This window comes from Silurus meridionalis, chromosome 10 (genome assembly GCF_014805685.1).
Source record: "Silurus meridionalis isolate SWU-2019-XX chromosome 10, ASM1480568v1, whole genome shotgun sequence".
Taxonomy (NCBI): domain Eukaryota; kingdom Metazoa; phylum Chordata; class Actinopteri; order Siluriformes; family Siluridae; genus Silurus; species Silurus meridionalis.
This window is the reverse complement of record NC_060893.1, coordinates 11,171,952-11,194,775: the sequence shown is the minus strand read 5'-3', so window position 1 is coordinate 11,194,775 and position 22,824 is coordinate 11,171,952. Positions and strand designations below refer to the sequence as shown.

The following is a 22,824-nucleotide window of genomic DNA, read 5'->3' as shown; positions in this document are numbered from 1 at the left end:
ATGATTAATAATCTGCAAATGTGCACAGAAATGCTCAAGAAAAAATTGGTTTTACATTGAGAAATAAAACCTTAATCTCCTCTTAGTGCAATAAGTCAAGCGACGGCTCATTAATTCACGAAAATAAAATCACTCTGTAGATGTTATCCGTTATACCTGCTGAAGTAATTATATAAACACACTGAGTTGGAATAACAAACACTGCAAGCCAGGGTGCCAAAGAAGCGATGATAGTACTAGATGTTTAAGTAGTTTGTTCAAGAACAAACATCCCATGGCTCTCCGATTTATATTTGGGACAAAGAAAGACTAAAACAAAACAACAAAATAATTATATAGAGCATAATTATTAATTTTTCCAGATGACCTAAAGCACTGAATCACAATGTATAATTATCTGTAGGCATGCTTTTGTCCTCCCAAAAAATAAAATAAAATAAAAAAAACTGTTTTAGCTTTACCTTATCTTCCCTGCACATAATACACACATATGCTCATAGAACTACTACTCATTATCCACATTGCTAGGGAGACAAAAACAACCTTCATATAGCTGCAGGTGATGTGGACGCAGGATGTTTAGGAATCTCAAGGACATATCAGCTCTGCCAGATTAAACAACAGTCATTCTCTTGTTGAATGCCCTCGCTCCCAAAACTGGTAAGACAGAGCAAAAAACGAGGCCCCTTGTGGCGCTGCTGCCTGCCTGAGAAAGGAAAATGGAAGACGACTTTAGCCAGAAGGAGACACAGGAGGGTGAAATAATCTTTAATCTCTGTCCCTTCCAGGCAGAGGCAACACCTGTTATCCTTGTCGGTGTTATAAAAGGGCGGCACACAGCTTTGTTTTAGGGTCGGTAATTATTGCACTAATTATTCACATAGGTGCTGGGTGATTATGGGCGCTCATTCAGGTGAACAGGCATCCTGTTTGGTGCCAGATGAGTTGCTTGTCTCTCGGTTTTCTCCCTCGCAGATATTCGACCTCTTGTACTGTTTGCAGCCTGCACTTGGGGAGAGAAACAACAAGCAAAAACTTTTAATTGCTACTGGGAAGCAGCATTTAAAGACCTAGGCTTTGGCCATCTGTTACCTGTTTAGACAGGCTGCTGTTGTTTTTATCCTCATGTTTTATAGAGGAGAGGATGTGTTGATTTTGTGTAAAACAAAAGAGCAACGTGATCGCTTCCATTTTTTGTTTTGTTTTTTGCCTCAACTGCTGCCCCCTGTTAATAGGCTCAGTTTTAGTATTTGTATTGCAGTATTTGTTGATTGGGATTCATAAGAAAACCAAATTTTTTTTCTCAAACATCATATTAATATTTTATGTTTCAAGACTGTATATTAAATATGGCCTGGAGGGTAGATTTGGGAACCTTTCAATCATATTCATCTATTGTTAGACAAGATTTGCTTTATGAAACCATTGACTTGATTTTTTTATATATTTTTTTACTTTGTTGGGAAAAGTGGGATAAGGTCTATTGATACTTCATTTGATCTTTATTGTCCTAGTATTCTAACTAACTATGAAAGCGTCTCTCCAGGAAGTCAAACAACTATCAAACTACTTTTTTATTTTTTTAAATCTCACTTTTGTAGTTTGTGTGCATACAAACTTCCATCTACCATCTTTCTCTGAGAAAACTTTACATAACTATTAAGAACACTTATTAATGTTTTTAAATGTTTATATAAATTTTCGAGTAAAAAAAATATTTATAAAAATTGCCAGTTACCTGTCACATGTGCCAAACCAGCCAAATCTAATTGCCACATTTGAGGAACATTGGATCAAAGGCTAAATGTGAATGAATGTAACACATTTATCTCTTTAAGACTGTTTGTTGTAAATTGCTTCGTTTGATGGTGTTAATGTCTTCCCTCCTTCTTTACTAAGATTGCCCGACTTATAAATATGAATAGCCGCTCCGCTTAGTTGGCGCTCAAATCCCTTGTGGTCAGTTTTGTGTCTAACCTCAGTGCATGATGAAGCATTCAATCCAGCTGGTGTAAATGGCAGTGACACTACAAAGCTGAACAATGGAGACAGACAGGAGCTCATTATAACAGTGCTGTTAATGATGAACAGCAGGTCATTCTGTATAGCTCACACAAACTGCTGCTCTAAAGTGGACATGAAGTGGATTGGTTAAATCAAGTAGTCTTTTCTGGTTATCAACGTATATTCACACATATGCATATGTATGCCAAGAAAATGAGAAACGGATAATAAAAGCCTAAACTATAATGTACAATACAATTTATCGAAGGATAAATAATGCTTAATAATAATTTTATATATGTATAGTAATATGTTTTAGAACCAGTTATAATCTCTATTTATATTGGTTAATGTTTATTAAATAGGATAGTCACACATATGAGCAAACAGAGCTTTCATTTTAACTATGAAAACAAAACATTTCGTTGGTATCACTGGAATAAATGTAATTGTAGTGTGATCACTGAGGAGAAATTAATATGGGTTAACCTCCACTGTTGAAACCAGTGCATGTGTTCAAAATTTAGAGACTTGTATCCAAAAACTGGATATAATTGACATTTTCAGAATATGTGAAAGGATGTACTGGCATGTCCATTAGAACATCTATTACATGTGGGTGTGGAGTTAAGATACATTTTAAAGGGTGGCATAAATTATAAATTGGTTCATACAGTAAATCATTCAGTGGGCTGGGTTATCCCAGGTTAGTCATTCTAATTTTATGAATTTACACCTCAGTAATAACAGAGAATTGGCTTTAAATAAAAAGTTATGATTTATAAAAAAAAATGTACCAACTGGTTTATTGATTAATTGATTGACTGATTTTTTGATTGATTTATTTATTTAAAAATGGGTCTGTCCCACTACATTGTGTCTACAAAGTCAATTGTTTGTCATTCCTCTGTCATACAAGATGATAAATAGGGGAGAACAAATACTACAAATACATATGATAGACTATACCATAAATTAAACAATTCAGTTAACAGACTAAACTCCTGACTAAACAATGTATGCTTATGGTATTGTGATATTTAGTGTTGATTTAAATTTTGCTAGTTTTAGCAAGTTATCGTTTTAAATCATTTTAGTGTATAAGTGGTATAAGAGTGAAAGTTGGTGATAGGTGAACACATTTGTCAATTCTCTTGGCTGCCACATTCGTAACAAGATATCAAAGAGAGCTTAGCCCCAAATACCTAAATCACTGAGGAATCAGAGCTGTCCATAGATGTATGTCTCTTGCCATCCCTTCAAGAGTAGAAAAATATCCCACTCCTCTAGTGTTTTAGTATTTTTTTTTTTTACTTTCTTTTCTCTCATTCCTTTCAGCCCCAAATCCACAGTGGTATTAAGAGTAAAAAATTGCTTGCTATGAATTTAAACCCACAGCCAGCCTCAAGAAAAGCGAAGTCCAATGACAAACATAATTCTTCAAGGAAGTTCGGAAAGGCACACGCAGGGAAATGGAAGATAGCAGCAGGGTTTCTTGGAAAGGTCAAGATTTGTCTGTCTGGAATGCCCAGCTCAAACATAAATGCTCTGTAATACCAGTTGTGCTGATTGCTTTACTCTCTAGACAATGTCAATTTTGTGGAAGGAGTCACAGATTAAGTTGCTGGCATGTCAAGGGCCCTTGTAAGTGTGCTGTCTTGTCAGAGAAACAGGTCCTAAAGCCCATGCCTATTACTGCACAGACCCACAGGACAGATGTTGAAAGCTTAGGGGGGCAATGGAGAATAATAGCACATTAAATTCCTAATGTCTCCTCCATGCTGCATTCGTGCAGAAAAGAATTCTCTGGTGAGCTAAACACCTTGTTTTTTTACCACCCACCCCTCCTTCCACCACCACCCACATATCCATTCTTTCTGATTTTTCTTCCGCCATCCATGCTTAGTCCCTCTATCTCTTTTGCTCTCTAAATCCCCTTCTGCCTCTTGAAATCCTACCCCCGAGCTAAACACCACACACAACATTTATCACCAGATTGACCTGCTCAGATGAGCGAGAGGATAGAACGGGCTAATGAACTCATTAAAATTTGTGTGCATCTGTGTGTGTTGTGTGTATGCACATGCATGCAGTGTGTATATTCACCCGTGTGTGTGTGTGTGTTTGTAATGCATAATGTTTATGTACAGATGGGAAGAAGGGACAGTTTTGCTCAGGATTCATTGGCAGGAAAAATGGGAGTGTGATACAAGACCATTAGCCCCTCCTCAAAGTTCAGATTGTATGCATTAATCATGTGGGATATGATAGCTGTTTAGAGAAGTGATATATATGCAGAATGTTGTATGCCTTTGCAAACTGTAAACCTGACAGTGATAAACATATTCACCATGAACTCAAGGAGGCTAAGATTTATCTATCATGTTAATACCAATGTGCCGTATATAAACACTTTAGTTTTGAAGATGAACTTGACTCACTGGAGTGACGGGTGTATTTTAAGCTAATTGGTATCATTGACAGGGTTTTTATTTTGGCACAGGATGCACTTTGAATGCTCATTTTTCCTTAAACTATGTTTTCATATTCATATGAACTGCATGACACACAAAATTCCAGCCCATTTAACCGATTAGACATTTAATAAAATAAAAATAGAGTATGATATTTTATCATCATATCATATCTCAATATTTTAGTGTAAGTCTGTCCCAAATGCACACACATATATAAATATATATATATATATATATATATATATATATATATATATATATATATATATATATATATATATATATATATACACACACACACATACACACATGCCCCACCCCCACTTTAGAGGGCCCACACCTCACCTTACCTGAGGCAGGAAGTACACTGATGAACAGAGACTGGGGGTAAATCAGACTTTGGTGCTTAATTAATCTTCTGTCCAGTTTTGATGAATGACTCTCAAGTCGTCTGCTATGGTGTGTTGTCTTTCTATTCCCGGGGTCTTGTGTGGACAGAGGCTGTGTGAAAGTCGAAACAGGGACAAAACGTAGGGCACGCATTCCCTCTGTCTTTGTTCGGGAAGTTTCTGTGTGCAGTACTAGTCAACGGAGCATCTGCTCGCATCCCCATCCAATGTTACACTCCTCAGTCTCTCTCCGCTCAGGGTGTGTTTGTCAGATTTGACAAAAATGATTTGTTGCTGATAAAAAATAGAGTGCCTCAGGGTGTAAACGCATTAGTGTGAGTAATTTAATGCTGATATTACTGACGATAGGTGCTTAAGCGATCTTAAACATACCAACTTTAGGTACACATTTGTGATTCATCCGAGTTGATTTTCTGTATAGCAAGGTCATGGTAATAGATACTTGATTGTCACAAGATAAAAACTGTGGATGTTCGTGCTTATGCTTATCAATTCTTTGATCAATTCTTTGTAATTTTTTTGTCTACATTTTTCAACTTTTTTTTAAATTATTCTTCGAACTTTGCTAAAAAAATTAATTCAGCTTAACATATGAGAATTACAAATAACAGTAAATAGTTTTCACATTTGCTTACATTTGAAATGTCTCTTGAGAGTAACTATCCATAATTAGATGCAAACAAAAACAATTATACAATTTGAGCATAAACACTGCATGCATTATTTATCAACCTATATTACAGTTCTATGCAAAAAACTATTGACAATATGTGCAGTTGAATGAGGATGAGAATATCTGTGGTAGTGACAGTTTGGGATAATAAACTAAACCCACCTCTTAAATCTTTAATGGACCCCCACTAATCCTCTAGTTTAACAGGCGGACCCTCAGGGAGCTTCTGTATGGCGTTATGGTGCAATGCAGTAGCAACAATCTCCTTTGATTCAGTTCTTTGATCCGTTCATTTTGATGCTAATTTCTGACACATTTTCAGCATATAGTTCAGCATTTCTGTATGTGAACATTCTCCTTGATGTCATGTGATGGGTTTTACATCTGGCATCCTACAAGTGTGGTCTGTGTTAAGTTAATTTAAAGCAAACTTGCACGCATTTCTTCCCACATTTAGTCTGCAGAATATCAAAGCATTATGAGCAGCATAAAAAAAGCATAAATGCCTCATCTTATATAGCTGAAATGGGCCATTTACAAATGGTCATAAATGAACAGGAGAGTAAGTAATATCCTATCTTAGAGTAGTTAGCACGTGCAAAACTAACGAGCTAGTGAATGGAGCAAGTGGTGGCAGATGGGCTGGAGGCGTGGAGCTGATTGGAGGGGCCGGATGATGAAATTCAGAGGCCTCACCCAGCCCATGGACTTGATTAAGCTAATCTCATCTCTATCAAAGCATTGCAGGGCTTGTGGGAATGTTATTATTCACAGTGTCCGGGTAATTACAGGCAGGCAGGCACTCAGGCTAGTGCACCAGTCAGGCCCTCAGGCTTCCAGTCCTCTAGGATATTCGAAGACTGATATGTGGGTCTTTGAAAAAGACAGTTAATTGAGGAGAATACAATAATGTCTATTAAGTAACACAACGTAAAGATACATGAAAAAAAATTATATTTTCCCTAGATCATGTTAAATTTTTTAAGTAAGCTTTTGCTGTGTTTTATATTTGGGGAGTATTAATTAATCAGGCAATGTCAGTTAAAAAAAAAAAAAGTTTCCTAGTAAAAAAGTTTATATAAAAGTTCATATTCCTACTCACATTTACAGGTGCTGGGTTCTTTCCACTCACCTAGTGATTTCTTTTTCTCCCTTAGGTAGTGGTTGCTGCTCCTTATGTATATATTTTCACAGTGCACAGTGTTTGTATACATTACATTCAACTCGCGGCCTCGGGAAATCTGCGGGTTTTCATTTGGAACTAACAGTTGTGGAGTATCTTAAAGTTTGTGGGAATCGAATTGCACAGCACACAGTACAATACACTGTACTGTACCTTTACTTTCATCAACTACTGACTGCTACATTACATCCAATAGCTTATTGAGTACCGATATTTAATTATTGTAATTAATTACAGTGCAGAGTACTGTTAATTTATTATTTGTATTGCTAATTAAATGAGTTTGATGCATTATTTATTTATTTTTGAGTGTGAATTTGGTCAAATACTTTACAATATTACATTTATAAAGTGACATAATGTGGAATTTGCAGGTTTTGCGGATTTACGTGTATGTATGTTCATGCAAATTAATTTTAACGGCAGAAATTTTGAGTGTGAATTTTTATTAAACATATAAATAAAGAGGAAAAATTTTAACCTTTAACACAACACACATCTAAACTCAGATATAATAAACTCATTAAACTAATTTTAAATTACTAATCATTTGTTTTACTGATGCAAGTCTGTTAGTTGTCCTGATGATTTACATAATTTAAAACACCACATATACATTTAAAACATTTACAAAAATATTTTGTCTTCATGCTTTGTTGAGTATGCTTTTTCTAATAATAAAAAACATACATTTGCATAAAGCATCGTTATTTGTCCCATGTTGATTAGAGTATTAAAAAAATAAATGTTATATATTTGAGCTGTCAATTGTCTAATGCAATTCACATCTCAATGCATAGGCAACAATACGACACATTAAAGATACATAAAGCAGCTACTGATGCAACGCGATCCGATTCTTCCCTATTACAATGCAGTGCTATCCGATTTTGATTTGATTCAACACAACGCGCTTCAATGAAATACAATGCAAAGGAAAATAATTTGATTCTCTGAAATGCTATATAGTACAGTTAGTTTGCTTTCATTTTCTTGGTTCAGACAGACAACAAATCGTAAATTTGCCTTCTGACTTCTAACGTATGGCCTTTTCACAAACAGGCCTTTGTAGTGCAAAAAAAAAAAAAAAAAAGATTAAATAAAACCAAAGGTTCCTTTCCTGTTCTGTGTCCAGGAAGATGCAGCTCTACCTCTGGCATGTTAATGTATATTCTAAGTGACTGTCAGGACACATAGTAATAGTGATGTGAGCCATCATATTCACATAGCAGCAGTGGTGCTGAGAGAACGCGCTTGAGAAACAGTTTAGCGAGGAGAAAGCAATCTTCATTTAAAAAATATTGGTCACATATTATTGTTCACCTTTTAAATACTAAAAGTATAATGCTTTTACTGATAATTATATAAAATAAATACGTTTTTGCTGATGGAAACTTGAAAAAAAAATATGCACCACAAATGCCAACTCATATATCTGATGCACACCTTTTTAAATCAATACATCATTATGTGGCTTCACCGATGCGGATCAGTAAATCTTACCATTTCTAATATATATATTATATGTATGTATGTATATGTATGTATATGTCAAGATGTGTCATTAATTTGACAACAAATGGAAGATTGATTGAAGTTGAACAGTTGACTAGTACTAGACAGTAGACAAGACTAGTGTCTATTTTATATCTGTATTTATGTATATATATATAATACAGATATAAAATAGACACTAGTCTTGTCTACTGTTGACTACTATTAATGACACATCTTGACACACATCTCCTTCTCTCTCTCTCTCTCTCTCTCTCTCTCTCTCTCTCTCTCTCTCTCTCTCTCTCTCTCTTATTTTATTTATTTCTTTGTTTCTTCTAACTCTTACTCTCCTTTTCTAACACACCTATACACTATACACTGTGATGGATTTAATTAAGATGAAGTGCACTTGTCCTCATCAATTCACTTTGACAGTGTTGTCTACATGTGTGAAAAGCTTAATAGGAAGACATTGAGAGGTTTAGAGATTACTTTTATTAGATAATGTATAAAACAAATATATTAAAACCATCTGAACAGAAAAGATTTAGTGTGTGGGCAGAGCCCAAAGATTTATTGTGCTGAAATCTCGCAGGTCCTTATACAGATAATTAATTTACTAAGACAACATGCATACTCATCTTTTACATTCTATTTATGACATTTTTAGGACTAATTATTCCTTTGAATACAACAGGAAAATATTGTGTTAATGAATTAAAAAAATGTAAATAAATAAAATGTATGTGTTGCAGTTTTAGTTTAAGCTTTATGATGCTACAGCAACTAACCATCTGCATGCATGTGTAAAAATTATTTAGAAACAACACACTGTATAATTAAATAAACCTCTGGGTGCTTATGTTTCATTTGTTTTCTTAGTGTTATTTGCATTTCTTGCAAACAAGACGCTCTTTTATTGGCTGTTTTGAAACAACATCCATAACCTGAGGGTGGTAATCAGTTAATAAGTGAGATACATAAAATTACAGTGTTATACAGTGTCATACATTTTCTAACTGTAATGTGAAGGTTCTAAAACATGTACAATTTATTCAATTTTAGTCAATATTTAACAGCAATATTTTTTATTCTGCATTATTTTTCTCTGATTATTACACTTTATTTAGCATTCATTAAGATCTGAGTTTTATTCTCTAGCTTTCTCAGATAAATGTGAGTTTCACGTCTCCTGATGAGAACACACAGCGCTGGTTTCCTCCAGTGTCGGTGCATCCTGTGTGGGGCTGGGATATGAAGCTTTCTCCTGGAGGAAAGAGAGAGAGGATATGAGTGATAGCAGTACATAATTAGATCCTGGGGTGTGAGGATGTCTCTTGCTGGTGGCCAGTGATGTTTCTGGCTTTGTGGATCCACTCTAGGCTGTGTGGTCTTTGAGCTCAGCTAGCCTGCAGACTTGGGGATGTTTTCCAGCTCCACAACAGTCTCTAGAGACCAGCATCCAGTCATTAACAACCGACCATGAAGTTAAGATCCTAGCAGATAAGTTGGATGTATTCAGATCTGGGAGTTAATACAGCTGGCTATTTCTTTTTAATGTCTGTTTTGGAGTGCCAGAATAAAGTAAAGTCAAAATACACTAGAAGATGAAAGAACATGAAAGTTATGTTTTGGTGAATTTTTTTCTTCAGATGTGGCAGCCATCAGCTCAAAGAAACCCCTTAGACAAAAAAACTACTTGTAAATCCATTGAAAGGCTCATACAAATTCAACCCTGTATCCCAACTTTCTGGATTTGTTTGCCTCCCACGGGGATGTTTGCACAGAACGGGAAATGAGCAAAACATGCTGGAGAGAAAAAGAAATGTGTACCTGTGTCTTGATTGTTTGGCAATGTTCTTTTTACTCGATTATGTGCTGAATGGCTTTCTAGGTTTGGTAATTACACTGCAGCAGGTTTTTGTCCCTTCCTTGTGATGTTGCTTTTGGAAATTGCTTGGGTTGAGTTTAACTGTCATCTTATGGATTTACTTTGAATACAGATAATTACATAAGATTTATCAACGTGCATTTTATTTTTGCAGTTGTTTTTAATCCTTTTTGGTGGCTAAAGCTACTTTATTAACTACTATTTATTTGTTTTCTTTGTCAGTAATGTCATAAGAACCCACTTCCACATTCATAAAATCTGTGGTCAAAACTATTTTCTCACACATACTTACCTTCACCCTCCATGAGAGGGGACTTAAGTGATGCTCTCCTTAGTGTGCATCTTAAGTAAATCAAATATGTCTGTTAAACCTGGTTATTAAAACAGTGTCCTCTTATCCCCCCTTTTCTCTATCAAAGCATAATAATTCTGATTTACACAGTTTAAAAACCTCAGCCATATTCCACTACCTTTCCAAGGAGATGGAGTAATTAAATTGGTACTTTTTACAAGTCGTACTCAATAAATCTGAATAAATTAACAAGGCATTACTAAGACTGCTACATTAAATTTGCATAGTGTGTTTAATGAATATGCAACCGCAAGTGAAAAGGTCTGCTACTGTGAACCCTCTAAATTAGCATAACTACTTCCAGCGTGTTTCTTAAATAATGCTCTCATTTGCACATCACTGAGTTGGCTAATTCTAACTTCAGTCAGGGTAGCCTTATAATTAAGACTCTTGCTTTAATTTTTAATGAAGTTTATGTTATATCAATCCTGACAGTAATGAGGGGGACATGGAAACAAAAAGGCTGCTAATAATTAAATTCACAAACCAGTTCTAGGGATAATAATTCCTGAGGAGGAATTACATGACTAATTATTAATTAAATATTCATACTGTTGCATGGGCTTGCTCACTTAACTGCTTGTCTTGTTTCTCAGGACTGCTGAGATGCAAAATGCCTTCTTTATCGCCACCACCTTGACTGGGTCTTGGTATCTTTTTTTTTTTTTTTTTTTTTTGCATGATTAATCATGGCGACACCCAAAATGAAATGCTTTTTCCCTGACCTCATTTACTGAGCAGTGTTATCAGAGTTGGTTTAGCTCCTGTTGAGATTCATTAAGAAGGTTTAAATACATGCACACAGTAATCTTTAAATGCCTCATATAGGTTTCTGCTGTGTATTAGTTAATAGTGATGTCATGCTCTAATTGAAATTAGCAATATATTTTTCCTAATTTCCTCAAATTGTTTTACTGATTTTATTAACACCTCATTATATTTAGAGCTCTATTAATAGATAATGACCTACAGTAAAAATGAAAAAGGAATTTCTTAAATTAAAATGTGTACATAGGTTTCACATGAGTGAATTGTGTTTCATTAACAGTTTATTTATTTTTTAATTCTTACCCAAGCTCAGTAGCGAGTCCTGATCTCTCACAAGAGGCATCACCCACTGCATATGAATAAATGAGGTTAAGTTATTAATGTAGTTATTTCTTTCTCTCACTACTAGCAAGATTTTATAAAATAATTAGATAATACAATAATACAACATTATCACACTCAGTCTAAAAAAGTCTAATTACTAATTAGCCACTTGTACAAATTTTTGTATATGTTGTAAAATCAGAAATGATTATTTAAAGTGAAACAAAAACTAAGTATTTTTATGTAGGCTAAATTTAGCTTTTTCCTATTTCTGTTTAAAATTACATACCACTGTTTAAACTTTTTTTTTTTTTTTTTTTTTGACAAGCTGCACATCTGATCTTTCTGATCATTACGAACCTTGAGAGGCTCAGTCTTTGGTCCCAGTTGAGCTTTAAAGACAAAGTGAAGCTTTTACAATTAAACTGGAGTGTGTCTAATTAGGCTTGGCCTATCAAACATGTCTGTGTCAGCCAAAGCATTAGTGCCAGTCTCAGCACATACTAGTACACAGTAATGGTGCTTAGCTAATTGCTACATGGAGGAAACCCCCCCCTTTTTTTATTCTATTTTTCAGTTCTCAATGCTTCTATGCTTTCTTTGATTACAGGGTAAAACATTGATTTTATTACCGTTTATGTTTTCTACACATCATCACGTCTATAGTAACCTTACACAGGGATCAGTAATATGGCATTGATATAATTTGAGTGTTCAATGCAAAAAAAAATGCAAAGAGTTTCCAGAGTTAGTGCTTTGTAACAAGTAAAGCAGTTCCCTTAATCTACATTTTTTTCCAATATCATAAACTGCATTTGTCTTAAAGAAAGAGAAAAAGGAGGCAGGTAAATAATATGTTTATGCCTCTATAAAGTAAGTAATGGAAAGAAAATAAGAGTAAAAGATTATTATAAAAAGAGAAAGTTGTTTCATTGATGTTGCTCAACAATAAACATTGTTATAATTACATAAAACTCACAATGTATTACAGTAGACTGTACACCGTGCAATGTGTAACGTGTGTAAGCTGCCTCACATTTTACTGGTCCTGGTTATTGAATTGCAATAGCAAATCTTTGTTTATTCCCTTTTTTTTGACTAACATTTATTATGTATATCTGGCTCAGGTTTTTTTTTCCGGATTATTGTGTGTGTGTGTGTGTGTGTGTGTGTGTGTGTGTATATACTGCACTGTGGTATGAGAATATTTGGCTACTCCAATTTTTTTCATGTTGGGTAGTAGAGGATGATTTTATCTACTCAATCATTTGATGGCTGAAATGATGCATCTTACAGATCGCTTTTCAGCTGACAATACATTTAGTTGAGGCAGTGTGATATGTATTTAGATACTGACACACAATTGTAATTTAATATTGTCATATGATCACTGAAGTTTTTGCCAGTGTTATTTAGCAAGTTGCTTCTGTTCTTACAGGAAACTCTATGCTCTATTTTTATGATCTTTAATAAAGGAACAACATAAAACGTTAATCGTTGTGAGCTCTATAACCATGACATTGTGTTTTTGCACATATTAGACATGCCTTGTAAGTTCATTAGAACAAGGTTCCTATAAATAACACCTTCAGACACTATAACTAGACGTTAACCAAATGTTTGTTGGCCTCGATCTGTACCAGCTGTAACAAACTATAAAAATGAGACCATATGTCCCACAGAGCTTTCTGAGAGCATGCCGTTCCAAGCTGTTATGAGCTATTTTTCCTGCTACCTTTTCCTATTTATTATTAGCATTACACTGCTATAATATCTTTTTAATATTCAATAAGAATATAATTCACCGTAAATTTTCTTATATTATTACTCCAGACAAATAAAGATGTGGCTTACATTGTGCCATAAACTGTGGTCTTCTCAGTAGAAGTGCATTAAATTGCATCCATAACTATAAAAAATATTTAAATATAAACTGCAGCATGCACGTTTAACTTATATTATTACCCATTTAAGCTTTAAATTTAGGACTTTTCTGTCTGCTGTGTAATGTGTACCATTTAGTCATGCAGTTCACCTCTTGTCTTAGCACGTTTTTCACAATGCTGGTTTCTTTTCAGCATCATTACATTACTAATAGGTCAGTCAGTAATTCATAATGTTAATCTGAATCCACAGTGATCTGTGCTCACACATGGATTAGTGAGCTGCCACTCATCAGGCTCCACAGCGCCTAAGACACCGTAATGAAGCAAAACCCTTGTGACTCAATTTAACACTGCCAGATTTCTTCCCATGAAGTAATCACTTCAGTAACTGGTTAATTTCTTCTAAACACTAGCCCCCCCCCACCCACCCCCAAAGGGGGCTCTCTTTTTGTAATCACTGTTCATTTTGTTAATAACCAGTTTCATTGGCTTAATTGGACTTAATTTGCAAAAAAGGTAAAAGCATAGTTAAACACTGATGTCTGAGCACTTCAGACTTCAGTTATGATACTCTTATTTTCACTGACACTATTTAAATAACTATACCTTTCGAAGAGCCTTCATTGCATTCATGTGTTAAAAAATCTGCTTATTTATTTGTTCATCATTTATTTCGAATGGTAAGTGCAGGAATAAGTGGTAGTAACTAAGAGAGTGCAGGAATACCCACTGATTATGATTCCAGTTCGTCACAGGGCACACACCTACACATGCATTCACACATTTATACTTACCTAGACGCAGTTTAATGTAGCCAGTCTTTCTTCTGGTATGTTTGTGATAGTTAAGGAATATTCTGTTTTTTAATTTCAATATCAAAATTTCAATCAGTTTTGTCATGCAATACTTGAAGAGTTTCTTCATTACTCTGCTTTCTCTTTCATAAATATGGTGTTCTGACAAACTGATCCACCACTAGCTTTCCACAGGTGAGCTCCGCTTCTGCTCTCTCCTACTTTCCATGACTTTTCCGTTGCTAAGGTAACAGGTTTTTGAAAGTCAATTATTTGGGCTCATAATGGTTTTTGTCCAGACTGGGGAATTGGACATTTCCCTAACTATTGGAGTCAGGCTCTTAAAGGCGCAGCGGGCCACAAGTCAGACAGAGACGCGGGTATTTTCTACTATCCAGTGGCACTTGACATTTTGTCAGATCTGCACGCTCTGGTTTTCTGCTTATAACCCCAGGAGAATGCTCTGCTGTTGCACGGCCGCGTTGACATCTCTGAGGATATTGTAGTGCAAATGGTATTAAATTCTACTACGTGTAAATTTAGAACTTTATTAGAAGCAGATTAGTCACCGGATCCAAAAGGTGTGCTTCTGTTCTCAGATGAGAGATTACAATCTTAGAATGTAATGTCCTTCTCAGGTATTATTGGGCTAGAGGTTGAGTTGTTTGTTCCATATAAATAAATATGGTCTGTTTTCCCAGTTCATTTTAAAAGACAGGAAACAATTCAAATAGTGAAATAAGCATTAATGTATACAGTATATGGTAGGTTTACTGACTTACATAAAGCTACGGTGTTTGTATGAATTCATTTAGTATTCATTGCTAACTAGTTCTTTGACTTGTGCACATATTTTCTTTTTAGCACTGTTGGTATTTTTGTGATGCATTTCATGGATAGGGTTTTAAATTGGAATATAAAATGGCAAATAGAATTCTGACGTTAATTTCCAATCATTGAGCCAAAGAGATTTGCACCCTCTCATGACTGTTACACTAGGCAATTTAGACACTCGTAGCCGACCATTTCATTACGTGTGTAGCAATTAGACGAATAGACCGTACATCATGATTATATTTAAAGGGGGGAGTAAATCCACTGAACCATAACCTGTGATTGTATCAGACATAAACCGTAAATAGAAGATGTCTTGACCTTTAAGAATGCCTATTCGAATTGTGGTTGTTCAGTGCCATTTTCATATGTTCTTGTTATTAGTGCTGCGGCACACAGCATTAAATAGTCTCGCCATAGTACTAAAGGGTTGAAGAAGACGCTTAATATTTTTCAGTACATTGGGTGATATCTGGCTTTTGTGCTTGTTTACACACAGATTTTTTGTAATTGAAAAGGTATTGTGTTGGAGTGTATGAGACATTTTTAATTCTGGACATACTAAGGTATAGTATATTTTGCTACCATTCAATGACTGTGTGTTTCAAACAAAGGTCAACAGAAATATGGCTGTGTGATTTGTGGCTTGTTTTTGGACTGCTGCCGATCCTCTCTTTAAGGAGAATTTAACAAGGAGAAGGATCTTTCTGTATAGACAACTCTGTGGGGATCCTCTAATGTAATTAATTACACATGCACTAAGTGGTTGACCTGATCAATTTGTTTAATTGTGTTCAGGTTGGAGAAATGCATAAGGTGTTAATTAAATGTATGATTATGCATATGTGCACTGCATCATCCAGTGATCACAAGAAAAAAAATATTTTATAAGTTGAGATTGATGTTTTATTTTTTACATTCTCGCACAACATTTACACAACACTATGAACACTTCTTCTCTTACTACTCTAGATAACAATGTCCAGCAGTAGCCAGTAATAGAGTGCACTTCATGAAGAATTTTCTCCAAAAAATAAATAAGATGACTTTGCCTTTATAAGTAATGTATGCATTTAGTGACACTCTTTCTTTCAGGCAATAAGAGGCATGAAAGACCACTAAAATAATTGAATAGAAAGAAGATACCTTTAGTATCAGGCATTCACTACTTGTATTCTTTAACATGCCCAGCTGTGTACAGCTTAATCAAGAGTAAGTGAGTTTCCAAATGCAAAGGTTATTAAAGTGAACAATTCCAAAACAAACAAGGTCCAATATATACATATGTTGGTAAGCCAGTATGACACCCTGGTTTTTGATTAGTTCTGGCTTAATAAGCCCTTTCTGCTTTTCTCAGAGCACACCTCGTTACTGGCTCGTGTTCGCTTGTCTCCTTATTAAACAAATGAATTAGTGCTTGCAAAAGTGTCATGGATATTACCTTGCAGCAGGAGGCATACAGAGCCGGTCAACTCACGAGGATCAGAGGAAAGCCTTGTCATGCTTAGTTGACTGTTTGTATGGCCTTATTAACGGCTTCATGATTTACTGGGAGGCCCTTAATTTCACTCTACTGTGGAAATGTGGTTAATTCAGAGCGATGTAAATCAAAGCCAATTAAAGTATTTGAATGTCTGTGACAGGCTCTAATAGCTTAAAGTGATACTCACTCATAAACATAGACAGCGGTAGACAAGGAAATAAGTGGATATTCCCATGTTAGTGCTGTATCTATTACACAACTTTCACTTTGTCGTAATATGCAAAGCCTCCATTATCATAACTCCAGTTGTGCACTGGCTTTGACACATTATCTTTTGAAATATCTGATTATTATGAAAATAGAAGGCTAAAGATAAAAAGCCATTGAAAATGCATGTGAGATTTGCTTGGTCTTGCAGACAAAACTGGTTAAAACATTGTTTTAGCAAAAATCATGTCTAAAAGGTATTTTAACAAACATAGTAGTAAAACAGTCAGTTTACCTAAACATGATTTTCTCATGTTATACATGTCTGCTGTGACTACCTACATGCCAGACGTAATGGACCTTAATCAGTTGAATTTGTAATCAGAAATCAGATGTCAAAGTATTTATGGCGCTTCCACTGCTGTGGAATTGGACTGGAATCCAGACTTTAAAATAGTAACCAGACTATAAAATGCATTTCTTACTTTCGAGATACACACAAATAGAAACATGTCGCTAAGCGTATTTATTTTACCCTGTGAAAGGCTTTTCGAGGTTGCTAAATGCAAAATATAGTAAAACAAGACTGAAATAACAAGGACATTTCAGTTATGCCCCTAATCCATGTTTCTCTCTGCAAAGTACCAAGTAGTGTTGTTTATCCATGGAGTAAACACCAAATTAGGTGCTGGTGTGTGACATGGGGCTGTGATCTTTAGCAGGGATGAGTGGTGTCCTGGGAGAATAGGTTGTCCCCACATGCAGGAGATGAAAGTCTGGTTCCAGTTGGCTAAGTGCCTCCTCCTCATTAATAAGATCTCAGTGAAACTCACAAGCCTTAAAGATCCACTGCGTCATTGCCACTCCTATTCAAATTAAAAGGGTTCATTATAATTTGAGCTATACTATTTTCTACAGTGCCTAAAATGAGAGGGTGTGATATTAAAAGAGAATCCATATTTTGGTGTTTGTGTGTTAATGTGGCAAATTAGCAAATGTTTCCTTGACATTGACTTAAGGAATAGTGGCCCTGGCACAAACTGTACTAAGATACTAAGTTGGACAAACTGGAGATGTCCGACCATTAGAAGACTCCTAGACACTCATAACACAGACCAATGTGTAATGAAGTGTAAATTTGCTGTTTGTTGTAGAGAAAAAAAATTAACTAGAGAGAGAGAGAGAGAGAGAGAGAGAGAGAGAGAGAGAGAGTGTGTGTGTGTGTGTGTGTGTGTGTGTGTGTGTGTGTGTGTGTGTGTGTGTGTGTGTGTTGAAGGCACACTGACTAGCTACTATAGTCTCAGTACGCTGTTCATTAGACCACCTCCTATTTTACACTACATTTATTATTATCCATTTCAAAGTCTTCTTTCATAATTTTATTCCCTATGAAATCAGAGTAGAATAAAAGTACTCTGACTTATAAAATGTTCACATAATTTCCTCTTTTCAAAAAAAAGAATATTTTCTGCTGAAGATGTCTCATTGGATGGCTTTTAATCAGCTCCCATAATTATTCAGTAGCCCTTCTCTGAACAGGATTTGAATGTATTTCAGTCTGTTAGACCTGGAGTGTCATCTGATTAGCTTTGTGATATCTTTGAAAGCATCAGTTCTGCCAGTATCTATGCTCATCACTTTGTACTGCATGCTGTAAAGCTGCCTTTCGTGCTACCAGTTTTGAAGTTTCTCTTATTATGCCAGTTCTTCACAGTGAGTGAAGCTAGTTTACAGTGAACTGCTATAAGTAAGCAGACTGAGCAAGGATTGCTCTTTTTCAGGAGGTGATCAGTGTCATCCATCACTAAACCTAAGGAGAGCACCATGACTGCAATGAATTATGCAGGGGGCAGGGCTGGGAAGTCCCCTTGTTCCTAGTCACACTTCATAGCCCAAACCCTGAACCCAGGTGAAGTGCTCATCAGTCCTGCTGTTTCTCTCCATATGGATTCACTGAACAGGGAAGATTTGAGATGCCCCCAACCCATGTAAGCAGCATCTTTAAGCAACACATTACACATGCACAGACGTACATGCAATCACAGTTATCGATTTACACATGGCACATGCTCATAGACAGGTGTCGTTGTGTCTAACAATGATGCCCAGCTGTGTCACAATGTGTATTTACTCTATTGAGGGGTGCCAGATGTGTTTGCCTGTCACATGCTGTCTTTCTCATTTAGTTTGACACTTGTTACAATGATGTAAAATTTTAATTAAAAAAGTAAAGACTGTTATTTAGAAAGACTACTAATGTCCACAGCATGACATGCGTTATGGAACTTTCCATGGTACTGAATTCCCTCCTGTTTGAATTTCTATGCAATGCATTATATTTCTTAGTGCATAATGCATATGTAAACAAGATTTGTCCCAGTGCATATGTGGAAACTATGATGATTCTGTAGGTGTTATTTGATTTATTAATAGTTTATTTACCAGTCTTTGGCGTTGCAATGTGCAAGACATTTTTCCCAATGCACCACATGGTTGCTGCCCCCACCTGATGGCCAAACTAAGGAACTGCTGCTTACAGAACATAACACAATACCACTGTTTGTTTTGTTTTAAACTATTGTTTGCCCATTGGTGACTTTTTGTTTTTGGCTCTACGTCTTGCAGTCAAGCTGCAAAAATATATTTGCCTATACTATAAATGAATTTAATGTTACTACTACCTATTTAGCATTTTATAATTACTGCAAAATACTGAATGTTTCTATACAAACGGCAAACTTACATTTCTCGGGTTAATATTTTTCCTATTCAGTACCTTTGCTCCTGTTTCTGGACAAAAAAAAAGTGGTTACGACAAATGAGTCTTGACCTGACTTTTTGCAAACCCCCTCTTAATGCCCCTCTGTCCACCCCATGCTCAGCTGAGACACTCTTTACACCTGATGTGCTGTATAATGAATGTCTAATTCGTGTAATTAGTCCATTAAGTATAATCCCAGCATATGTTGGCCATGCCCTGGAGGCGCTGTTCTCCCAGGTACTTCGTTTGATGTCGCCGAGAAGCAGCTAATTAATTTTACATGCATACTAATATGGGAGTCGCTATATGGGCCAGCCCTCGTGTTTATCCTGCTAACCTTTATGGGAAATGAGCTGTATCCCACCTACAGCAAAACCACCAAATCATTGTCTTCTACACGCCTTATCTATCTGTTTCACATTCCAATTATCATATGTAGGTTTTAATTTTCATTGAGCTTGGGCAGCACAGAGGAGAAGATTAATATACAAAAAAAGACACCCCTCTATCCGTTAATTAATTAAAATTCTTTTGAATATTCATTCATATCCTTGCAAATTATGGGTGTAATTGCTCTGTAATCCATCGCAGAGGAGAAGAAATCGCCTCACCCTTTAGGAATAAATGGTCAAATCAATTTGGTAACAGTGTATAGTTTATACAAATTAACTGGGTTTAGAATTGCATTTTACATCAGTTTAAGATGCATATGATAGCATTTATCAATAATATATAAAAAGAGAATAGGATAACTAATTATATTAATAACAATAATAATAAAAAACAACAATAATAATTGTTGTTATTGAATCATCAATTTTGTATAAAAGACTAATAATAAAAAAATAGCCGACTGTTGTATACAATAAATAGGTATAATACTACTACTACTACTACTACTACTACTATATTACTTATAATAATACTTATTATTATTATTATTATTATTATTAATATTATGTAATATATTGTATATTATTTATACTAACGATATTTGCAAATAACAATTCATAATATTAATAAGTAATATTTTTTTATATATATAAATATTCTAGCTGTATATATATATATATATATATATATATATATATATATATATATATATATATATATATGTATGTATGTATATATGTATATTGTGTGTGTGTGTGTGTGTGTGTGTGTGTGTGTGCATGTTTTTGGCTCAGTTATAATGCTTTTTATCAGGTATTGCTTGCTCTGTTATGAGCTCTCTTTGCCCAGATCTATGATCGTCGACTCGTCTTTCCTCGGGCATATGGGTGGTACAGCACATCTCATCGCTGGTATGCCATCTGACAAGATTGTTTTGCTCTCATTCGCCACATTACAGAACGAATGTGCTCGCTCCTCTTTGAGCAGCATTTGTTTGGCATTGTGCTGGCTTAGTGGCCATGGAGGGCAGACGTGTGAAAGTGGCTGTTTGATTCCCCTTTTCATCCCCGTGACCTTAAGCTTTTGTGTCCCGTCGCCCTGGGAATGTTACGCCTCACTACTCGACTTTGAGATGGTTGCAGAGAGCGCCTTTGTTTTTTTTTTTTCCTCTTTTTTTTTTTTAGACGCACACAAAATTGTTATGGCCTACCCGCAACACCTTCACACACACCCCCGCTGTAAAAGATACTTAAGGCCACAGTCCCGGTTCACAAGTGCAGCGCAATTTGGCTTAGCGCGGCTTTTGTTCAGCGCGTACAAATGACCAAACTCACGCACGCATTGTACAGTTGATCTACTGCTGTTACCCTGATTCCCAAGTTCTGGGATGAGGAGGAGGAGGGTGGCAATTTCAGGGTTCAGGCGAACAATATAAAAATCATATATAGAGAAAATAAAACATAAAAACAGACTTAATTACGCGAATATGAGCTATGTCTTCTAGTTTGATTAAATTATAAATATTATTAATTTAATAATTAAATACAAATTATAATTCTTTATGTAGGCAAATTTGGTTTGTAACAGCTGGATAATGTGACCTTAATTGTTTTTTTTTTATGTGCAATACGTTGGTGGTATGTCCTCGCATATTGCATACTGTATTATAATTGCAACTATATATATATATATATATATATATATATATATATATATATATATATATATATATATATATATATATATAGTTATAGTTATAGTTATATAGTTATATATAATAAATCAGAGAGACAGAGATGGCAAAAGAACACAATGTTAAGACTGGTGTGAAATGTCAGGTTTATTAAAGAATACTTGCTATTTCACAAAAGGCCTGGTTTGATCGACGTCGCCAGGACTGTTTGGAAGACTTCTTGGGGAAAGTAAAGCCTGGAAAATCGGAATCCTTTGGCCCTTTCCTGTCAATACACAAACAGAGGAATGACACATTAAAAGAGTTGCTTCGTGAAGAAGAGAGAAAGAAATGGTGACATGTAAAAAGCGCCGTGTTAAAGTCGCAGCGTGGAGCTGACTTCCTATCCCGGAAAGTGGAAAGTGATGCTGACACCGAGATTGTGTAGCAACCCAGGAAACTCAACTGCTTTCCCCTACTTTCTGTTTTGTAAATATTAACTGCCCGCTCATTTTTTCCAAGGCTATTCTTGTTTAGACTCCCCATCACCATTTTCTATTGCTAAAAAATGCATCCGTATAAACCTTGTATTTAAGTTTGCGATCACTTGGGTGACCTATTCTGTTCGAGATCTGTCACAGAGCTGAAGGGTCGCATTGTGGATTTATGGACGAACATTTGCATAAATTATGAGCAAATCCGCGAGCGCGTGTGTGGTCCCCCGTATTGCAAATCCACCAAGCGGAAAGGTGGCCCTTGGTGAGCTCTGAAAAATAAAGCTTGAATGGCCATTGCTCAAAATAGGCTTCCATTTGGTTTTCGCATTCACATAATTGACTTATGGATATTTTATACAGTTTTCGCAACGCCACCCTAAAGGCTTTATTTGCATTTCTGAAGTACTTTTCAATTTGTTTTACACGAATACAAAAGGCTGCCTGGCATCATGAAGTTTCGTTTCAATGAGGGTTTTGTGTTTATTTTGTATAGCTGTTTGTGCATTTGCTTTTGCGCACTATTACTAATCCAGCATATTAAATCCTTGGCAACCAACCAATGTGTGTTTTTATATTTCTATTAAAATTTGAATATTAAGTTTAAACAATTATATGTATTGCTGTTTGGGAAATATTTTCAGTGTTGTGTTAATTGCATGAAATATTTTCCCATAATTCGTCGAGATAATGGAATTGATTAGGTGTGTATTATTGCTGA

The 22,824-nt window shown here is 35.5% G+C and overlaps 1 long non-coding RNA gene across 13 annotated transcripts in view; it reads left to right on the top strand.

Moving 5' to 3' along the window:
- LOC124392977 overlaps window positions 1–22,824 on the top strand; it is a 74,400-nt gene that overhangs the window by 12,259 nt on the left and 39,317 nt on the right. For 2 of the 13 annotated variants that reach the window (XR_006927255.1, XR_006927253.1), the window contains exon 5: window positions 18,565–18,771. The exons of 8 other annotated variants lie outside the window; for them this stretch is intronic. This is a non-coding gene — a long non-coding RNA (uncharacterized LOC124392977). Of the gene's footprint in view, window positions 1–6,721; window positions 7,139–18,564; window positions 18,772–21,808; window positions 22,663–22,824 lie in introns of those variants that run through there. 3 more of the 13 variants (XR_006927257.1, XR_006927262.1, XR_006927261.1) reach the window with 3 other exon arrangements.